Source organism: Artibeus jamaicensis, unplaced genomic scaffold, assembly GCF_021234435.1.
Source record: "Artibeus jamaicensis isolate MK-2021 breed Jamaican fruit bat unplaced genomic scaffold, CSHL_Jam_final contig_354, whole genome shotgun sequence".
Lineage (NCBI taxonomy): Eukaryota > Metazoa > Chordata > Mammalia > Chiroptera > Phyllostomidae > Artibeus > Artibeus jamaicensis.
Window position 1 is genome coordinate 1,070,686 of NW_026521803.1, and position 21,628 is coordinate 1,092,313.

The following is a 21,628-nucleotide window of genomic DNA, read 5'->3' on the forward strand; positions in this document are numbered from 1 at the left end:
GGGGAAAATAATTCATGCAACTGTAAAACATAAAAATAATAGCCATAAGAAAATATGGATTTTCAGGATAATAGTTTTGAGGATGACAAACCATATGGTGAACAAAATTTATCTAAGAAAGACAGCGAAATCTTTGTGTTAATTTTATGCCTATTGACTGACTCTTTTGAAAAAGTCATTTCAAAAAATCCTCTCAAAGTAACTAGAGAATTAAATATGGCAAAAGTTGCGACAAACTACAAAGTTAGAATTTTACTGAGTCAGACGTAAGACATAATCTTCACTGGGGCCAGGCTTGCACTAGAGCCTCAACCCAGTCACTCGAATAGAAGAGAGATCTGACTTTTTGTGTTATATTTGCACACAAAAAAATAACAGATACATTTATTTTTACAGTTTCATTTGGAACCAATGGGGAAAAAACAGACAAACTTAAGTAAAAACCCCTAATGTGAATGCGTTGTCACAGTCAAGGGAAGTTCCTGCATTTCTGCAGATACAAGGAATTCATTGATTCATTCATCCTAAGTCAGCCAATCTCGTGAAAAGTGGCCAAATTGCATGAAGCCTATAAAGCAAAGCCTCTGAAACTCTCCATTCCCACTGAAATTTAGCAAACTAAATTTCCTTTAATAATTCTTCCATATGCCTAAATAATTCTCTCTGGAATATTAAGTTACTCAGTTAAGAGAAAGAAGAAACAAGAGCATACCGTATTTTACAGTATCCACAGAGTCACTTGGAAAACCATTAAGTGGTACCACATGGTCTTTGTGTCTTTTCATCTGTAGGAGGCAGGGCTGTGGGAAGCACACTGGATTGACAGTTGGATACTCGATATAGGGCCAAGACTTCCGTATGTATTAGCTGCGCAACCTCGAGCTGGTCCCACTTTGCTCGTCTGAAAACTGAGTGGAGCAGGGTAACAAAGGAAGAGTCTTGTGCTTCTCTTTCAGCTTTCACCACAGGTGTAATGCTAGTGAGTTGGCCCAGGCTTGACTCAACTTTTTACCAGCAATGGCAAACATTTATCAAATGTCCATCCATTTCTAAGTACTGCATCATTTAATAGGATGGAAAATCAGTTCAAAGGTATTCCTTCCCTTAAAGCTGTTATGGTTCACAAACAAACAAACAAAAAACACAGAACAATTAAAATGCTTTTAAATACAATATGCTATGGCAGCCCAGAAAATATCCTCAGGGTAGTGTTTATTTGGGCCAGTCTGGAAAAATGAGGAGATTATTCTAGCATAAAAGTGGAGAGGAGCATGAAGAGGTCGAAAGGACACTCAAGGCAAAGTCAAGGCTCAGAGCCAGTTCAAGAAAACCCAAGGACATTGAACGAATATCCCAAAGTGGCTTATAAATAGGAAGACACTGCTGGAAGGCAGATTTGCTCATTTTATAAGCTGTCCCTCCAGCTCTTTCAAACCATTAAGATAAATTTCTTTTCCTGGGCTGCATATGATAAATTTGCATTCGGAAAGAGTTAATATAACTCCCAAATGTGTCTAACTTATGTCCTGAGACTCTCTGAACTGTGATGGAGGAATCTTTCTTATTTAGAGCTAAGAAATCCAACATGTGTTTAACGTTATCTTCGAACACAGTCCTATGCAAGTCAAACAGCTTCCTAGAGATTATTACAAAGACAGAAAAATAGAGAAAGGCCTGTATCTGTCTTGAAGGCGGGCAATTCACTGCAAGGCTGCATAAGCACAAATGAAATAATTGAAAAGATTGTGTTAAAAATATATTAAGGAGAAATTTAAATGTGACTTACTTCAAACAGTCTCCCTCAAACAAGATTTCAATATTTTTAGGTGATATCCCTCCCAGAACATGTCACTATACCTCTATCAATGTTTCTAAAATAAAGCTTGCCAGGAAGAAAATTTTAAAATACAACTTACTTGGTAAATATTATCATTCCAATTTTGAGCTCTTAAAACCTGCTCCAGTATAAGCTTTTTTCTTCACCAGGAGTTCTCATGCTTGGATGTAGAAGATTATGCATTTTTCCCAGCTTTTTATGTAGTCATGTTGTCAGGTGCAAGTTCTTTAAATAAAATGTTGTAGAGAGAGTAGCCAGCATCCTCGTTTACCAGAATCATGGGGACTACATGGGAATAAAGGCAATCCGATTGGCTCAGCACTCCCACCACCCCTAATGTGGTGCCTTCACCCTGATAAACTCTGTAGCGCGCACACAGGACCACGAAGAAGTGGTTTTTAAATGAATAACCCAGACCCACAATCTCCGATCTACAATTCCAAAACCCCCAAAGCTCTGAAAGCCAAGTTTTTTCCTAAATTAGTGGTGACAAAACCTGGCTTTTACTAATAATTAGGAATATTATTTATTTTATGTAGTTTAAACAAATTTTCCTGTAGAAATATAGATGTTTGATCATAGAACATTGCCCCATCCCCCACTGAGCACAGATATAGAATTTATGCTTTATTTTATTGTTTGAAAGTGTTAAAATTCTTAATTCTGAAAGAAATCTTGTCCCAAGGGTTTCAGATAACAAATCATGGCCCTGAAGTGGTGGCCGTTTATTAAGTACTTTTTACCTGCAAGGTGCTGTATGTCCATCCGTCATCTGATTTGATCCTCACTGTGCCATTTATGAACAGGGTATCAATATTACTATGTTAATGATGGGGGAACTGAGGCCCAGCAAAGTAAACAATTCATTCAGGCTCCCATGTCCAGCAAGTAATAGGGCAAAGAGTCCAACTCAGGTCTTTCCCATTCCGAAGCTCGTGTTCATTTCGCTCTGTCTGGGGCTTCTCCAACGCTCTGCTCTCACGTCCCTACCCACCAGCCCCATGTGGTGAGCCGTGGTTTCCAGGATCCTTCAGGACTATGTAGATGCTGAGGAAGAGAAAGATGTTAGGCATACAATGTTAGAGAACGTTTCTCTTCTTGCATCTTTGAACTATTTATTAATGTGTGTTTGCTTGCAAGACCTGCATGTTTATGCTGATTCATTGCCATCTAGTGGTTATTTTTAAGCTCAGTTGTACATAAAATACTAGGATGATAGAGCATCATTTCTAACAGGCAGGTGATTTGGTCCTTGGCTGTTATTGAAAAAAGTAACAGAAGTTACAGTGAAAAGAAAATAAACTAACCTGAGTGTTTATGAGTTGCAATACATTTTTTATTTCAGTCTTTCGATAAAGGATTAGCAAGATGGATGGGTTTTGCTAAGGCTTTATAAAATCTCATCTATAAGAACTGACCTAAATAATCAGATTAAATCTTCATGTAGGCTGCTCAGGAAAATAAAAGCTTTCTCCAAAACCATTTCACCAGCTTTTCTGTAAAGCTTGCCAGGGATTGTCTTTTTTTGAATTACAATATTTACAATGGGAATTGATGGCTGCAATGTACATTCTCTTCATGAAATTAAAAATAGTCATTAACATCCCCATTTGCATGTGTTCCTTTTCAAGACAGAGAAATTCTGGTTTATCTTTGGTAACGATAATTTATAAATCTGAAGGTGAGTCAAAGGAAATCATAATATTTCCCATCAAAGAAAGGTTTTAGGTGTTGTAAAATGCTTATTTTGTGTCTTTCAGTTTAATAATATTTACTGAGCTTCAGAAAGTTGTGAAATAAATTCAAATATTGGCTCAGCAGCTTCTTGGCCTCAAGTTACTCGGAATCTAGAGAAGGAAGATCGGCAAGTACATAGTTAAGAGGAAATACAGATGCTAGAGGGTAATGCAAGAGAATCTGTCCAATGCTCTTGGAAAATGAAACGGTGCAGGACCGAAGCCCTGGAGACACTCATTAGCATGCTAGTTACGATGGCCTGGGAACCTCCTAACACTACCACGTTCTCAGGTAAATGGAGAGCAACCTTAAATGATTAATTAATGTGCCAACAAGAGAGTTCAAGATGCTTTGGGGTTAAAAATGTATACTTTCAATGAGCAATGCACAACCTCTGACTTGTTCTTCCAGCCCCACCCTGCCAGAAGGAGAGTCGTATGAATGTCAGAATCTCACCAGTCTTCCATTACACATACATTGCCTGCAGGTTGAACAGCGAATTTTGTGAGGAAGGAATATGCTATATGAAGCATATTTCAAAAATTCACTTTATTTTTTTATTTATGTGGCTTGAAAGAAAAAGATGAAAACTTCTACTTATTGTAAGCGAAAGGATATAACGAGGGGCCACCAGCCATGGGACACTAAGGTATTTTCTTTCTGAAACCTAACAATCCTTACCACGAGCAAGCAGTGGCCCAGTGCCATCGGTCTCTGCTTTTTTCCCTTGGGCACATTGCTGCTGTGTCCCCGGCTCTCTAGATTCTGAATTGTGACAATGCCTTGCTTTGTTACAAACTTTTATTTATGGGTCCTAGTCACAGATTTCATTCCATCCAAGTAAAAATGCAATAGTAATGTGCTTTTCATATTTTTGCCTCTGGCTGTGTGATGGCTCAGGAAAAGCAAACGCAATAAAGGGGAAGACCTGGCAGAGAGCAGAACCCAATTTGTGCAAGAGGGATGGTACATGACACAGAGGACAGGGACATTGGAAGCCCTGCTCGTAGGCCTCATGTGGCTGAGAGCAGAGAGGAAGGGACAAGGGACCCGGGCCACACTCAACTGTCCTGCTTTCAGTGAAAACTCAGTACATCACCCACTTATTCCTGAACTCAATCCAAATCCTCATTACAGAACAGAAGGTTCTCATTTAGGGTAGGCCAGCACAGAATGCACCATTTTTGTCCATTTGAAATATGAAGGTAATGAAATTACCTAAATGATTTCCAGAGTTTCTAATATATGTATAAACTTCATGTGAGCCTGTAAAAAAGCGAGGCTTATGATGAGCTATAAATCTCCACCGTGTGTTTACTGGCAACACGAGCTCTACTGGAGTCAGCAACAGATCGTGCATAAGGGCACCGACCAGTGCTAAACCCAGACTGCTTCGGACCAAGCTTGACTGGCTGCCATGACCCTGGGAAAGTTCCTCCTGTGTCTAGATTCCACCATCTCTAAAGTGGGAAAGTGACAGGGTCTACCTCACAGCACGGAGTGAATGAATGAGTAAGTATAAGGTGTTTAGTGGGGTGCCTGGAACCCCCGCTAAGACACTGAGAGTGTGTCTCGGTAAATGTTATTATCACATACTTACAATAAAGTTTTGAGTTAGCTTAAAATAATTTAATATAAAATTGTTTATCAAGTGGCCATTGCATGCAACAAATAGTAAAATAAACCTTATATAAAGAGAACAGATTGATGTTATTCATATGGAAAGACATTAACAATAATTAGTGAAGTACTATGGAAAATGCTTTTTGTATTTTGACAAATTTAATATTCCCTGGGGGAGATACTTCATTCCCACTCCATAGGCAAGAAAACAGAGACTTAGAAAAGGAAATAACATGTTATATAATAAGCACTGGCATTCAAAGCCAGGTGTACATAATTCCAAAGCATGAGTTCTTCCTGCTGTATCTCAAAGACAGTTTCAATAGTAAAAAACACCATTGGGTCTTAACTTTCCTCTTAGCTTCTTGGAATCCAAGATAAAAAATATAGGATTGATGTGTTTCTTTCTTTAAAGGAATTAGACCACTCCATCAGAAAAACAATAGCAATGAAGGGGTCAAAAGTATAAGTATATTCATAAGCATATACTGAAATTTTTAATAGGCAATATTTTCAAATGCAGTACTGTATTATGAAAAATACAAAAAGAAGTTTCTTTGAATAACTGATTTTTTGTGTAAATGTCCCTTTCTGAAACCCATTTTACTGAAGCTATTTCTGGACACAGCACTGCATTAATGGCATATAGATGTATAGCATTCCTGGGCTCTAACTCATTTCAAGGAGACAGTTTAAAAAGCTTAAAGGACCAAATGTTAAACAGATACTTTGGAAAATTTCTCCTCATATATCAAATTCTTGCTTTGGGTTTCTTCAGGAGCTAGTCAGTAATCAATTTTGTACTGAGTTCTCAAAAAATGGCAAACATAGTAGAGAGCTAGGGCATAACCCTCTTTGGGATTCAGTGTAACTTTTCCCATTTTTTTATTAAACTTATTTTTAAATGTCGGCATACATCAACTGTGCAAAAAAAAAGTCATAAAAAGAAGACTTCTGACCTCCAGTGTATATAGAAGATAGACAAACATTCAACTAAAAAAAAAGAAACAATTTCACGTTCTGGCCTCCATGGAGTTCCATACACCATACGTATCTGGAAATAGTTTAAGATGAAATTAGTGATGTGTGAGGAATTCCTAAAGGTTCACTGGTTTATTGAAAACATGAAGCAGTGTGCCAACTGTCTGGTGGGGAGTGTGAGGAAAGAGCGAATGTTAGTAAAACATTTAGGACTTTGGTGAACACTAGAGAAATGACAAAAACTAAAAATTAGTGTTCTGCCCAATTGTTGTTGTTTTGGCCCCTCCCTTTCACATCTGCAGCTCACATGGCTCTCCTAAACGTATTTATTCACCTGCCTACTTGACATCACTTCAAAATTTATGGGAAGAGCTGAGCAACCTCCTTTTGTCATAGTCTTACCCACTGCAGTAAATGGCAATGTCATGCTTCCAATTGCTCAGACAAAAGATTCTGGAATTGTCCTTGGTTTTGTTCTTCCTCTCAAAACCCCTACTATTATGTCAGCAGACACCATCGGCTCTGTCTTCAAAATCTATGCAGAATCCAGGCATTACTTTCCAGCCTCACAACCCTCGTGGTTCATGTCACCGTTCTCTCTCCCCTAAGGCATCACAATAGCTTCCAACTAGGCTTCCAGCTTCCTCACTCATTGCCTTTGGTCAGTTTTCAAAGCAGCAGTTACAGTGCTTCTGTTAAAATTTTATGACAGATCATATCAATCTGTTGTCTAAAACCTTTCAATGTTTGTCCGTTCTACTAAGTAGTAGCCAACATCCCTATAATAGCCAAGGGCCCTGAACTGTCTGTAGGTCTCTGTTCCTTGGCTCTCTGAACTAATTTCTTCTCTCTCTCTCTCTCTCTTTCTCCCCCTCTCCCTCTCTACCCAACCTGCATCTTCTGGATACTCTGAACTGTAACACACCAGTTCATGTCTCAGAGTCTGTTCCTGGGCTTTTCCTCTGCCTTGAGGCCCACTTTGTCCAATAGCCCCTCACCTTACCCCTCCTTTCTTGGTGATATGTACCTTCCTAGTGAAGTCTTCCCTCCTGGTATCTAAAAATTGCAGAACCCACCCTCCATGCCATTTCATTCTCTTTCCTCATTTTACTCTTCTCTAATCATCATCTAACTTACTGTGTGCCTTATTTTACTTAGTTGTCTAACAATGGCTCCTTCCAGAATGTAGTTCCAGAAAGTGCAGGGAAAGGATGATTTTTGTGTTCCCAGTGTCTGTTGCTGGTGGTCCTAGTGAGGAATCAACAGGGCTAGATCCAGATTTATGCAGTTTAAAGCTTATCTACACATTCTGAAGGACCCTCTTTAAAAAAAATTATCAGTACAAAATTAGGTATAAAAGTAAACATTTATTAGAATTAGAAATCACTATAAATTATTATTTTATTTTATTTTTTATTAAAATATATCTTTATTGATTTTAGAGACAGAAGAATGGAGAGAAAGACAGGGGGACATCAATACAAGAGAGAAGCAGTGATCAGTTGCCTTCCATACACACTTTGATCCAGGGATCAAACCCACAACCTGGGTTTGGCTCCTCCCTGAGCAGGAGCCAAACCCCCAGACTTTTGGTGTATGAGACGATGCTCCAACCAACTGAGCCACACCAGCCGGGCAGAAATCACAATAAATTATATTTTAAATAGCCAAAAATTAGCATATAAATGACCAAGTGCAGAAAAAGGACATAATGCGAGGTCCGTCTGGAGCATGTCCAGCCATGAACTATGAAAACAAGACATTTATTGAAGAAAATACAAGATACAAGAAACAATGTACACAGGACAATGACACCTCAGTTCCCTTCAAAGTAGGCACTTTGGACCACACAGTTCTCCTAGTGACTCTTCCCCTGTTCAAAACACTCGGCAAAATCCTTTGTTGGAATTGCCATCAGCTGCCCCATCATATTTTCCTGAATCTCATCTATGGTCCGAAGTCTGTTCTCTTTCAAAGGCATTTTTGGTTTGGGGAAAAGCCAGAAGTCACAGTGCACCCAATCTGGGTTGTAGGGGGGCTGAGTCGTCACTGTCAACTGTGTGGTACTGGTGCCACACTTTTATCTGTGCTGCACTCACTGCATTATCTCTGTGAGCCTTTTTGAATCATCCAAATAGTTTTCATGGAGGAATGTTCATGTTTAATACAAAATGTGATGCAGATTCATTGCTCTAGTCACTCAGTCATTTTGAATGTGAAAGCCACACAGTACACATGCTCACTTACTGGCTTCTACCACACCCTCTGACTAGTACAGTAACATTCTCATTGTTCACACATGCACATTCCAGTCCACTCTCCTTGGCTGCCAGGTTACATCAATGTCATACAACCTGTTCTCATTATATTAACAATGGCTGGACTATTTTCCAGATAGACCTTCATAAATTTCTTAATTATCTACTTATAGCTATAATATTTTCCCCTACATTTTTGGCTATATCCTCTTACTACCTCTTTTTATGACAATAATTTTATAATATTTTCTATAAAGAAAAGTGAAAGGTAATTCAATCTTTTTCTGGCATAGTTTATTAAAGTTTTATTTTGTTTTTCTGTTATTGATTCATTCATTGTTTCGTTTATATTGATAATTCAGCTTCACAACTCATAATTGTTAATGTCCCATTAGTTACTAGGATTGCTGTCAATTTAGAAAAACATCTATTGGGTTTTTTCATGTAGAATTTTAAGTTCTTGTGCTGTGACCAAATTTAAATACTGTTTGAACTGATGACACTAGCAGTTTGACACTGATGTCCTCATCTTAATTCCTTAACCAGAGTCTCTTGTTACCTTTCTAAATGTCAATATTTCATGGGCATAAAACTTGTAAGTTCACACACAAATTCACTGATTTTATATATAGGTTTGCATCCTGCAAAACTAGGAATTCTGATAAAATCTAGTATATGTAATTTTCACAAAAAGAAAATATTGCCTGTTGCATTTGTAATAGTATGTGCCACATTTTTTAAGTGTACTCTGACCTTTCGTTTTGAGAGAACTTTTGTTTTGACCAGGAGTCAAAGAGAACTGAATTTTCTACTTTCATCTTTACATATCTGGTGATTAAAAAATTCTCCAAAAGCTAGCTCTGGCTAGTTTCTCCTCTATTATCTGCATCCTTATGATGTTACGCACTGTAGGACAAGTTCAAGATGATCTCTGGCCTTGTACTCTTCCACCAAAACCTTGGGTGGTTTGATGAAGTAGGCAGTAGGTATATTCCTGGAAACCCTTCCTACTGCACACAGAGAAATGATTGTGAGATACATACATATAGTCATGAAACTCAAGCTAAATGCACCTTCAATCAGTTTTCCCTTAGCCAGACTCCCAGAAATGCCTGTATTCCTCCATTCCCAGAAAATACAAGGGGCAATCTGAGTGGAAAGTGACAGTGGTCTTCCCTGATTGTTGTGAAAATATGTTATTACTGCAATTTTTACAAAAACATATGACCAAATAAGTCCATTTGATAGAGCCTTTCCCAAGACTTTGAAAAGGGCCTGTACAACTAAGAAGTCCTAAAGGTTAAGTTTTCATTAGCTTTATAATAAATTAACTTTTGATATGCAATAAATACCTGTTGAATAAAGTAAAGAAGGAATAAGGAATATCCAAGACTCAAATCCAGTTCTCCAAAATCCAAATACTAAGCCATTTCTATGACACTGGTGAATGTGGTGCAGTCTTACGTGATGGTGAATTCAAGCTACACACCCACTGAGCCATTAGGAATGATTTCAATATCCCTCCAGGTTAAGGAAACAGGCTGTGAGGATTATGTGGTGGTGGAAGGGACAGCAAGAAGAAACGCCAAAGAAATGGTGGAATAGTATTTTAAAACTAGCAAACATTCTATTCATACTCCTGACACAGGCATGAAGTCAGAGTGGTCAGGGACTAAATGACTATCACCTTTGGAAGTTACTTTACTTCTAAAAGCCTAAACTTCCCCATCTAAAAATGTCTGACCCATAGTGAATAGTCCACAAATAGTAGCCACCATTGTTGTTGTTGCTGTAAATGAGAAGACTACTCCTACACGTAATTGATCACTCACCTCTGCTTCCTCTGGTCACCCTTCTAGATCCTGCCATTCCCTTTATTATAACCCACACCATGAAGCAAATCAGGTGGGATGCCATATTTGGCCATCCCTTGTGCCTTGTACACCCAAGACCTTAAATTAGGTAGGGTTTCTCATGAATCAGGAAATCAGTCACTACAGTCACCATCATCACTATTTGTGCATTGATACTTTGTTCATTTTTTTTACCATTCAGCTAAGAGCTTTATCTGGAGCCAATCTCCTGACTGGCTGCCTCAGCTTAGCCCATTATTGCCCTTTCCAAGAAGCTAGACTGATACTAGAGGAAGGAAATAACTAGCCCAAAATATTTTTTCCTATCTACTATGTCAGAAAGAATTCTAAAACCTCAAGATCAATGAGCTTTGACCCGATGTGGCACACTCGGTGGGCCTCCAGTTGACCAGTCCTTGCTGGCTCATCATTAGCACTAAACATTCAAAAGGGAAATAAAGTTAAAGACTCAGGTGAACTAAAAAATATTTGTTTACTGACAAAATAATATAGAAATGAACAAAAAAGATACCCTTCTTAAAGTCAATGATATTCTTTGTGAATTACATTTCAAAGCAAAAAGTCTATTTTAAATAAATTGCATTTGAAGGTTTTATTCATTTTTTTTCTTACAGTGAACAGACATTCTCAAGTTTAAATGTCTGAGAGTTTTCAGTGGCCACTGCAATGAGGAAAGAAGGCAATGACTGTTCAGTAGGCAGATGAGGCCAGCAGCAATCGCAGGCAGATTGTCCACTCTCTGTTACTAGGTTGAGGCTTTTCCAAACACAAGTAGAGCTATTATTGTCACACGGTGTAGGTGCACACAAATCTATTAAGGAGGAGATGGGGGGGTTCTTACTTGGTGATAAAGGTAAATGCCATTAAAGGGTACATCAGTGGGCAACAATGATATGAAAATTAATAAAAATGCAAAGAAATTACTTGAAAAGTAGATGTGTACTCTTGAAATTGTCTCTGGAATTTGTATGGGTTTTGAAACAGATGTATAGATCTAATCCAATCAGTGTCAGTTTTGTGGACTAGTTACTTTACGTTGAAATTATCTTTTTCTTTAGAGCATTCATTCAACATCTGCGCAGTGTATCTAATTTCCTTACCAATTGTGTACCCACTCACTGACCTATACCTGTGCAGTGTCTCGACAGTGCCCATAATCATATTCAAGGCAATTTCTAAAATCAATAAGAAGGATTTATTGCTCCTTTGTCCTGATGTAACATGCAAATTAGTGAGAATACTCTTGTCTCATTTCATATATTTTTTCTTTCCAGTAATATTGATTGTCCCATTTTTCTTACTTCTCTCTGTGAAAGCCCATAGGAGTGAGGGGGAGACAGCTAATTTGTTAAATGAGCCCCACAGCAGATGAAATTAGTTCATACTTCTTTCCAGGGGCTTTCTCTGCCAGGGTTAAAGTCATCCTTCAGGAGCAAATCACCACAAATGCCAATAATGCATTTTAGAGAAAATGACGTCCAAGGCCAGGGATGACAATGATTACAATAGGTTTTCCTGCAATCCTGTACAATTATTTACCCTGAAGGTCAGACCTTAGTTCCCAATGGGAGATTTTAAACATGTTGCTAAATTAGAATAGATTAATTATAGTCGTCTATTCTCATAGCCTGTAGCACCCACACATGAGGCTCACAGTCTAGAAATCCATAGCCTGGACTTCTACCACAGCCTGAGAATATTTAAATAGTATGGGTAAACAGATCATCTTCCTAATATTTAAACAAAACTAATGTTTAAATGGCATATCTCTGAATTGTTTTTCTCTCTCCCTGTCTACGACCTCATGCAGTCTACAATCGATGTTAACATCTTTGAAGCTCATTTCTTACAATGATAGGCGTAATCAATAATCCCACCTCTGAGGAGTTAGTGCATGGGTGAATGCAGAATGCTCTGGTCTGGAGCAGGAGTTTGTACCTACAGTTGCCAGATAAACTATGAGATGTTCAGCCTTGGCCGGGTGGTTCTGTTGGTTAGAGTGCTGTGCTGTGCACCAGGAGGTTGTAGGTTCAATGACTAGCGTCAAAGTCACGGTGGCTTTATGACCGCATGTGTCATTACTTACTATCCAACTCTTGGTAATAGAATTTGTCACTTAAGCCCACTGAAGTCAGAGAATGGTTGTCCCCAACCAGTATCTCTCTTGTTTTCTGCTTCCTATCCTTGTGTTCTAATGTGCAAGGCTTGACTTTCACCCTAGCTCTAACACTTTATGTTTAGGAGTAATTAGATTAGCGTCTCCTGAATTAGTTTAGCTAAGGATAGGTTGCTGCTCTTAAAGCTGATTTAGTGCAGTCCGTCCCTACTTTGGTCCTTTTGTTTTACTTGATTCATATCTATAGATGGGACTTATCCCAGCTGGCCATGTCATAAATGCTTGTTTTTTGTCCCTAATGAAATACAGCAAGTCAGGCCACTGTAAATACATAATTCCTTGGAAAATTAACTCCAGGAGCTCAACCAGTGATGGGCCAGTGGCATCAATCCAAACCTTCTGAAATATCAGAAGCAAGTTCACTCCGCACCTCTTATCAGCCCTTATTTAGCATCTTTACATTTGCATAGGAAGTAAAACTAATTTTGTGCTTATTTTTGTACTTCATTTTCTGTTCTGAAGCAATACCATCTTGATGTTTCAACATGAGGAGGAATGAGAACAAGAATGACAGCATTGATGCAAATTTGAAAAACCTAGCTTACTCAATTTAACATCTTTGCATTTCCAAATTCAGCTCCATTTAAATAAGAATGTTTTATTTCTTCACTAAGATAAGAATTCATGTGCAGTGTTCTTATCAAAAGGCAAGGTTACCTGATGGTTTGGAGTGAAGCAGAAAGGTAGCAAAGCAGTATTATCATTCCAAAAACACCTTCTTTTTTTTTAAGTTCATGCTAATTTTTATAATATATATTCACATCATACCCCTATTTGAGAATGGTTAATTTTTTTTCTCTCAATAGATTGAGGGGAAGAAAAGGAAGAAAACCAAAGCTGAAAAAGTTAAGTCAAACCTACACCTTCATAAGTTAGGTTTGCTTCATTGATTCATTCATATGTTTGTTTCTTCATCCAATCATTTCTTCATTTATTCATTTAGTGAATATTTATTGAGTGCCTCCAATTTATGTGCCAGGCTCCAGTTATAAATAATTTTGTCGGGGTGTGTATGTGTGTGTGCAATATGTACTCTAAAAATGCTTTTAATTTTTAACATACCCATTACTTAATAGTCCCATGTATCCATTAGTCTTTACTGTTTTACCTCTAGGAATAACTAACATTCTCACACATATGAGATTAAGAAAATTTCACACTCCTAGATAAGAAGCTTCACCTAACTGCTCATTTTTAAATGTCACTTTCATGTGTGAAATGTCAAAGATTCATATTAGGAGGATGAAAGCAAACATCAAAGCTGGACGACACAAACAATAGCACCAGAAAGATGAATATTTCATCAATTCTTATTTTCTTTTAGATCAGACTGAGCCTGTGTATGCAGCTGACTCTGGATGAATGGACTCAGTGGAGGGGGTGTTAGCACTTTCTTGGGCTGAAAATATCCTGCTTGTGGAGTACAGGCTACAGAGTTTCGGGTATAAACACCGTTAGCCTTTAAAACAAAGTGTTCCTGAGTTGCTCAAGTTTCTGTAAAGTGTCTTAGCCTGACTTTTCCTAGCAAAGTCTTCTCCTTGGTTCATATTGTCACAAAAAAAAAAAAAAAAGGTGAAGGGAGTGTGAATTAGGCAGCGTGCTGGACCTCAATGCTTTTTTAAAAAATTAAACTTTGAGTTGTGACACCCATTATATGTGGCGTGACTGGCATAGACCAGAATAGAACAGAACAAACTCGGAAGGAGTGGGAAATAGCAGAATGGACCACATGGCACATCACAAGGGTAAATATGTATGGGCAAAGCCTTTTTCTTTTTTTTTTAATTTTAACTTTTTTATTGATTATGCCATTGCATTTGTTCTATTCCCCCCTCCACCCTGCATGCCCCTCCCCCACCATTCCCCCCCCTTTAGTTCATGAACACGTGTCTCAAGTTCTTTAGATTCTGTATTTCCCCTACTATTCTTACCCTCCCCCCTATCTATTTTCTATCTACTGTCTATGCTACTTATTTTCTGTACCTTCTCCCCCTTCTCCTTCTCCCACTCCCCTGTTGCTAATCCTCCACGTGATCTTCATTTCTATGATTCACTCCTGATCCAGCTGTCCTCTTAATTTGCTTTTGTTTTAGGTGTGGTTGTTGATAACTGTGAGTTTGCTGTCCTTTCACTGTTCATGTTTTTTTAACTACTTTTTCTTCGATAAGTCCCTTTAACATTTCATATAATAAGGGCTTGGTGATGATGAACTCCTTGAATTTGATCTTATGTGAGAAGCACTTTATCTGCCCTTCTATTCTAAATGAAAACTTTGCTGGGTAGATCAATCTTGGTTGTAGATCTTTGGTTTTCATGACCTGGAATACCTCTTTCCAGCCCCTTCTTGCCTGTAAGGTCTCTTTTGAGAAATCAGCTGACAGTCTGATGGGAACTCCTTTGTAGGTGACTGTCCCCTTATCTCTCGCTGCTTCTAGGATTCTCTCCTTCATTTTAATCTTGGCTAATATAATGATGATGTGCCTCGGTGTGTTTCTTCTTGGGTCCAACTTCTTTGGGACTCTCTGAGCTTCCTGGATTTCCTGGAAGTCTATTTCCTCTGCCAGAATAGGGAAGTTCTCTTTTATTATTTCTTCAAATAAGGTTTCCACTCATGACTGTTCCTCTTTCCCTCCTGGTACCCCTATAATTCAGATGTTGGAGGGTTTAAAGATGTCCTGGAGGTTCCTAAGCCCTCCTCATTTTTTTGAATTCTTGTTTCTTCATTCTTTTCTGTTTGGCCAATATTTGCTTTCTTCTGGTCCACTCCATTGATTTGAGTCCCAGACTCCTTTCCAGTGCTATTGGTATCCTTTGCATTACCATTCATTTCAATTAGTTTAGCTTTCATATGTTTCTCTAATTTGTGACTAAAATCAACCAGTTCTGTGAGGATCCTGATAACCAGTTTTTTGAACTGTGCATCTGAGAGTTTTGCTATTTCCTCATCGCTTAGATTTATCGCCTCTGGGGCTCTGAGTTTTTCTTGAGCCATTTTTGGTCTGTTCGTGCAGGTAAGTAAGAGGGGCGAAGCCTTAGTTGTTTACCAGGGCGGGGCCACCCAGGTCGCTGGTTTGTGACGCTGCGTGTGTGGGCGGGGTCAGAGAGGGAGCAATGACGGTCCTCTCCACTAGCCCAGTCCGTCCAGTCCCACCACTTGCCCCAGACTGTTTATCCAAGCAGAATTGTGGGAGCCTGCTGCCCCGTACCATGCGGTCTCAATGCTCACCTCTTCATTGGTTTATCTGCAGGCAAATGCACGACCTACCGCAGACAGCCAGCCGCGCCTCTTCCCTGTGTGCACCCGTAGCTAGCCCGCGATCCGCGCCTTCGGCTGCTTGCTCGCCACCAGGTCAGGGATCTTTTCGGTCAACTGGCTTCGCTGCTGGCTTACCCGTTTAGCTGAGCATTTCGTCCTTTTTTCGGACTCCGTATTGTCGATTTTCTGTGTGGTCTGGTTGTGTTTGTCGTTGTTAAAAGTAGTTGTTCTTAGAGTTGGTTGTACACGGAAGCAAGGTGGGTCCACCTACGCCTCCATCTTGGCGGAAGTCTCTCCTTTTTCTTAATACAAAATCTCCTGCATCACCAATTTTTTTCTCTCTCTAGCCAAGCTTCCCATTATCACAAACACGCAATTATTTCTTTTTAAAACGAAACCTCTCCTGTCCCCACTAATCACCCTGGTTACTCCAATTTTCCCCCCTTTAAAGCAAACTTCCTGAAAGTGGTATCTATCTTTTCTCATTTCTCTAATTCCAGTCTATCTTTTAGTCTGCCCTTCCCTCAGTATTCTGAGCCCTCACTGCCCAGAACTACTATAGTCAAAGTCACCAAAGATGGCCAGAGTCCTAAATTCATTGGTAATTTCTCAGCCCTCACCTTGCTTAGCTGACCAGTGGCTCTGGAAGTGGCGGTTAACTCTCTTCCCTTGACCTCCGCTGCTGTTACTCTGGTCTAAGTCACCTCTTTCCCCTGTAGTATTGTTGTTCTGCTTCCTAACTGATCTCTTTGCTTCAACCGTCACCCAATAGCCCAATTTCCCCTCTGCTACTGTCTATTCTTTGCATAACAGTTATATCATTTCCTTAAAATCCTCTGTAGACTTCTCACATTATCTAATGTTAAAGTCAATTCTTTTATAGTAGCCAACCAGGTCCTACACCGTCACCCTCCTCCCCTACCCCTGGCCTGACTCCATTGCCCACTACCCTCATTCTGCTTTACCCTCTGTGCCCGCACTGGCCCTCTCCCTGTTCCCCAAACCCACCAGGCTCCTCTTCCAGGAGCTTTGCACTTGCTGTCCCTCTGCCTGGAATACCCTCCACCACAGAGGTACCAGCTTGCTCCTCCACATCCTGACCCAATCTACCATCTCAGTGATGCCTTCCCTGGACACCCAATCTAAACTTTACGCACAGACACGTGCTTTATATCCCCCTTCCCTTAGCATTCTTTACTATCTAAACACTCTGTAGATTTACTTTCAGGTTTTGTTTTGCTCATGGGTGTCACCCACCTGAATATAATCTTCATGGTGGCGGGAATTTTTCTTTCTTTTGTTCACATCTTGAATAGTGCTTGGCATATTGTAGGCGTTGACAAATATTAATGAATGTGAATGCACAAATGGGTGAATGAATAAACTAGGTAGTTATATAATTGTTGGTTATTTTACTTTTAGTGTAGATGTGGTAAAAAAATTTAAGTCTCTGATGTGTTAAAAAAAAAAAAAAAGCTTGAGCTTTGGGCATAGGTGGACCGGGGCTCCAATACAGCACCAAGTGCCATCCTTCCAACATATTTCCCATGTTGCCACACAGCAAGCTGCCGCGGCCAGAGAAGTCTCTTCTCCACCCACACTTTTTAAATACCATAGTCAAATTTTTCTTTCAAAAGATAATTCATCAGTAAAATACTATGTAGTCATTAAAATGATGCTATTAAATAATATTTAACATTATGGAATAATAATCCTAATATAGCATTAAGTAAAAAGCAATATATAGCTCCATTTTGAAAAAAATCTACACATATATTGCTCCACAATTCTTGAGGAGCAAGACACTTTTCTACATTAAATCATGCCTAGCTGTGAGCCTCTGTTTGCCACAGTGATGGAAGGACAATAGTCATTGCTTTTGTGCCTCCCTTGCCACTCCTATGGTGCCTGGACAGGGAATTCAGGTGGTCCAGGGTAGTGACAATTACCCACCAATCCGGTCAGTGTTGAAGAGCCACTCATTCGGTCCCACGTAGTTCATCCAAGCAGGTTGTGGTGATGCTGACCATATTCCTGAGGACCAGGCTGGCCCCAGCACCTGGCCACCACAGGCCTCCACAGCAGCATCTCCCCACCGGGTGGCCTGGGAGTGAGGCCCAAACCTCCCAGCTTTTCACACTTAATTTTTCTCTGTGTCTTGATCACAGCCTTCGGAGGTAAAGCCACAAACCCCCCTCACAGCCTCCAGGTCCTCTCCCTCCGTGGGAATCCAGTCCTTTAAAGCAAAGGCCCAAGGGGGAGTTTCAGGGCAGAAGTCAAGAAAGAAAGGACTGAACTGTCCTCCTGTGGGAAGAGCAAAGAAAGTAACAATTAACGTGTTGTTGGTGAGTATCTATAAAGCAGGAAAAAAGATTTATTTTGTAAATAATACCAACTATGATTGGGATATATGTACATGAAAGATGCATACCTCATCCTTTAACTAGCTGGTGTTATCTCTAATAATTTGTTTCTTTTTCCATTTACATACATGTATGGAAATAATCATGGTTATTTTAGGTAGCATAGCAGACTCAAGGAAGAAAGGGTCATGTCTGAGTAGGGACTTTTAAAGGATGAGTAACTGCCTGCTTCCTCCGTCTGTTTTGGAGGCAGCTGAGACTGGCAGAGGAATTCATCAGGCATCTTTTCCCTAGTGAAAGAGGGGACTTTTTTGGTGAGGGGAATCTACTGTTGCTAAAATGTACATTGCTTTGAAATTCATGTCAACAAGGATTGATGGCAACAGGATGGTGGACTAGTAAGCCCCTGGCTCCCTTCCTTTCCCAGCACCCCTCCCACCCCACCCCGGGCCCCCGGAGACACAAAGTTAGCAACAAATGGGTGAAATGGGTCAAAAGATATACAGTTCCAGTTATAAAATGAGTAAGTCATGCGTTTGAAATGTACAGCATGGTGATATAATCAATAACACTGTATTGTGTATTAGAACCTAGCTAGGAGAATGGATCTCAGAAGTTCTCATCACAAGGGAAATAATATCACCATGAACTGATGTTAACTGGATTTATTTCAGTGATCATTTCACAATGCATACAAATATTGACTTATTGTGTTGTACAACTTAATCTAATATTATGTCAGTAATACCTCAACAAAAATAAAATGATAATGTCTAAAAGCAACTATGTATCTTCAAGGAAGTAATATTGGTTATAGTTACTCTTTGGAAAGCAAACAGGGAAATCAGGGAGATGTTCTCTAAAACAGCCATGCATTTAATGCTACTTTATCAGCTCTTGACTGTTTTTCAATGCCTTTCTTCAGTTTATGCACATTTGGGATCACTGAGGTACCTACCATCAACTCAGTTTCCACAGTCCTGTTCACAGCCTTCATCCACTCCATGATTTTGTGTCAGTTTCTGGGAGAATGTCATAGAGCATAGTGTTAATTCTGGATGTCTTATGAGCATAAAGAAAATAAAAGCACATGTTACCTTGGAAGGATTACCAGTAGCCCTGGGGTACACTTCACTTTCGGTGGCCATTTACAGAGGGTTGTGGGGGCCCTGAGCTGCTGGAAGTCTGGAGCATGCTAGGTGTCTGAGGAAGTGACTTCAGCTCCCCACAGGTGGGTGGGTGGCTGTCTGCCACCAGCTGCTGCCACCACCCATCAGCTGCCTCTGGTCTCACCTTCACAACCAGTTATACTTGCATTAGGAGATGTGGATGTCCTGACCTGAAGCTAAGCCATATGTCTTCCCTAGATAAGAAAAACAGCTCTGCTCCCATCCTCCCTCCCCAAGGCGTATACTCCCTTAGGTCTCTCATCCCTGAGCCTACAGTGCAGAAGGGCAAGACCTGGCTTCTTCCCCATTCCACTGGCTCCATTAAAGAAAATGATGACCCAGTGCCCACTTGCTTGTGACTGGCAATCTGCTGCTTGGTTGCTAGTCAGGAGCAAAATAAAGACCAGGTGTTAAATTTCAGGACCAAGAAAAAGGAGAATTTCAGGAAGAAGATGTTGAGAGGCACATCTGGGGGTAATGGACATGATGAGAGGAAGAACAGGAGTTATAAGACTTTGGAAAAATACGAACCCCTGGACCACAGTGTATATAGGTTGGTCCTCAAGCTGGGAAGCTGTGACAGAGGGTTCCCCTCCTCAGCATCTTGCCCTTTACCACTCATCCTCTAGGTCTCCCTTGTCTTTACTTTCGGAAGAGAAAGAAGGTGTTCATTGTGAGGGAGAGCTGGCCCAAACACTGCCCATCTTTCTGTGGATTGCTGTGGACATAACACTGTGGGAAGCTGTCATTCAAAGTGTGCAAACTCAAGCCATCTCAAGGCCAGACCAGAGCCCTAGGTAAGTGAAGTGCTGGGCTGCTCACCATGGAGGTGAGAACTGTGGCGAAGTAGAGCCACCATGCCCAGCCCAGTGTCATTCAATTTTTAAAAACATCTGTGCTAAACAAACTTTATCTTGGGACTACCATCTTTAGACCCTGTTGAATTCAGTGTGTCTATAACCCCCTGCAAACCACCAGCTAGCATCAGGGAGCCTTGAGGGTGATGCTTCCTCCCGTTAACAGAAGTTCCAGTGTACCCTCATAGGTCAGGCACTCTAACCAATGTGCAAGCACGTGGAACACTGCTCAGCACACAGTAGGTTCCCAGTCAGTGTTGTATGAGATGTGAGCATCATCACCAAAGAGCTGTTCTGCGTGCTGCAGATCTATTCCCATAAACACCTGAGCATAACATGCCCTGAACTTGGGTATGAGAAATGCTAATCTATCAAAATGCTGATCTGCCAAAGAGAGATAGATTCCACTGTTGCACCAGGTTTTCCAAGATCCTGAAAAAGGAAGGTCCTGCCGCCTGCCTGCACATGCACGACTATCGCAGAATGAAAAGGCACTGCTCATTCAGAGGCCCCGAGAGCTTCCAAACACTCAGCATGGTAGCAGCTAGGTCATGTGTCACAGTACTGCGCCTGAGTTGACACAGAAAAAAAGAGAAAAACCAAGGACACAAAGTTAAGTCACTTCAGCTGACATAAAAATAAACTTTTCATTAATTCATTCATTCAACAACTTGGTTTGATCTAAACGACAGGCACAGCCACAGTGCTGGTTATGCAGTAAAAACAAGTCATGAGGAGGCAAGTGAGGAAAAAAGAAAAGCCTCATGAAGCATAGTTTCTCACCTGGTCAGTGACTTGCCTTCCTGAAGCTCCATGTCAGCCCCCTGCCCTTCACCCCTACTCAGCAAAGTTGATTACTACAAACACCTGTGGCAATGGCTGAGGAATTTTTTTTCTTTCTAACTGCAGGGACACACTTGGCTCTTAGGTCTTCCAACAGGGCAAGGCAGAAGTGCTGGGAAGATGAACTCCTGAAATGGTACTCAACCAGTGATGATCAGCAGCTGGTGGATAAACACACTCACTGGCTCTCAGCTGGGTTAACTCCAAGGTGTGCTCTATGCTGCCCCCTAGGGACCTGAGAACTTTATGGACTCCCCATCCTTGTCTCATTTACCCATGCCCCTGCTGGTGTTACCTGCCAAATAATTATTTCTGTTCTAATCCTTGTCTCAGGGTCTGCTTCTAAGAGAACCAAAACCAAAGAATGGTACTACTTAGATTTTCCCATAGAGTTTCAGCTTTTGAAATTCCACCCCACCACTATATGGTCACACCTTCTGATTTAGAAAACCTGTTTGCTGTGTATTGGGGCCACATAAGATACTGTATCTACCAAAGGATGATCTTTGTTCGGAGCCAATAAAAGTTCCCCCATTCCCACCATTCCATCTTCACCTACGGATGCTAGAAATGAAATTAGGGTAAAGGGAGAGGGTTGTTTTAAATGATCTTTTTAAGACATTTACTTTACATTTTAACATCTAAAAATGAGCC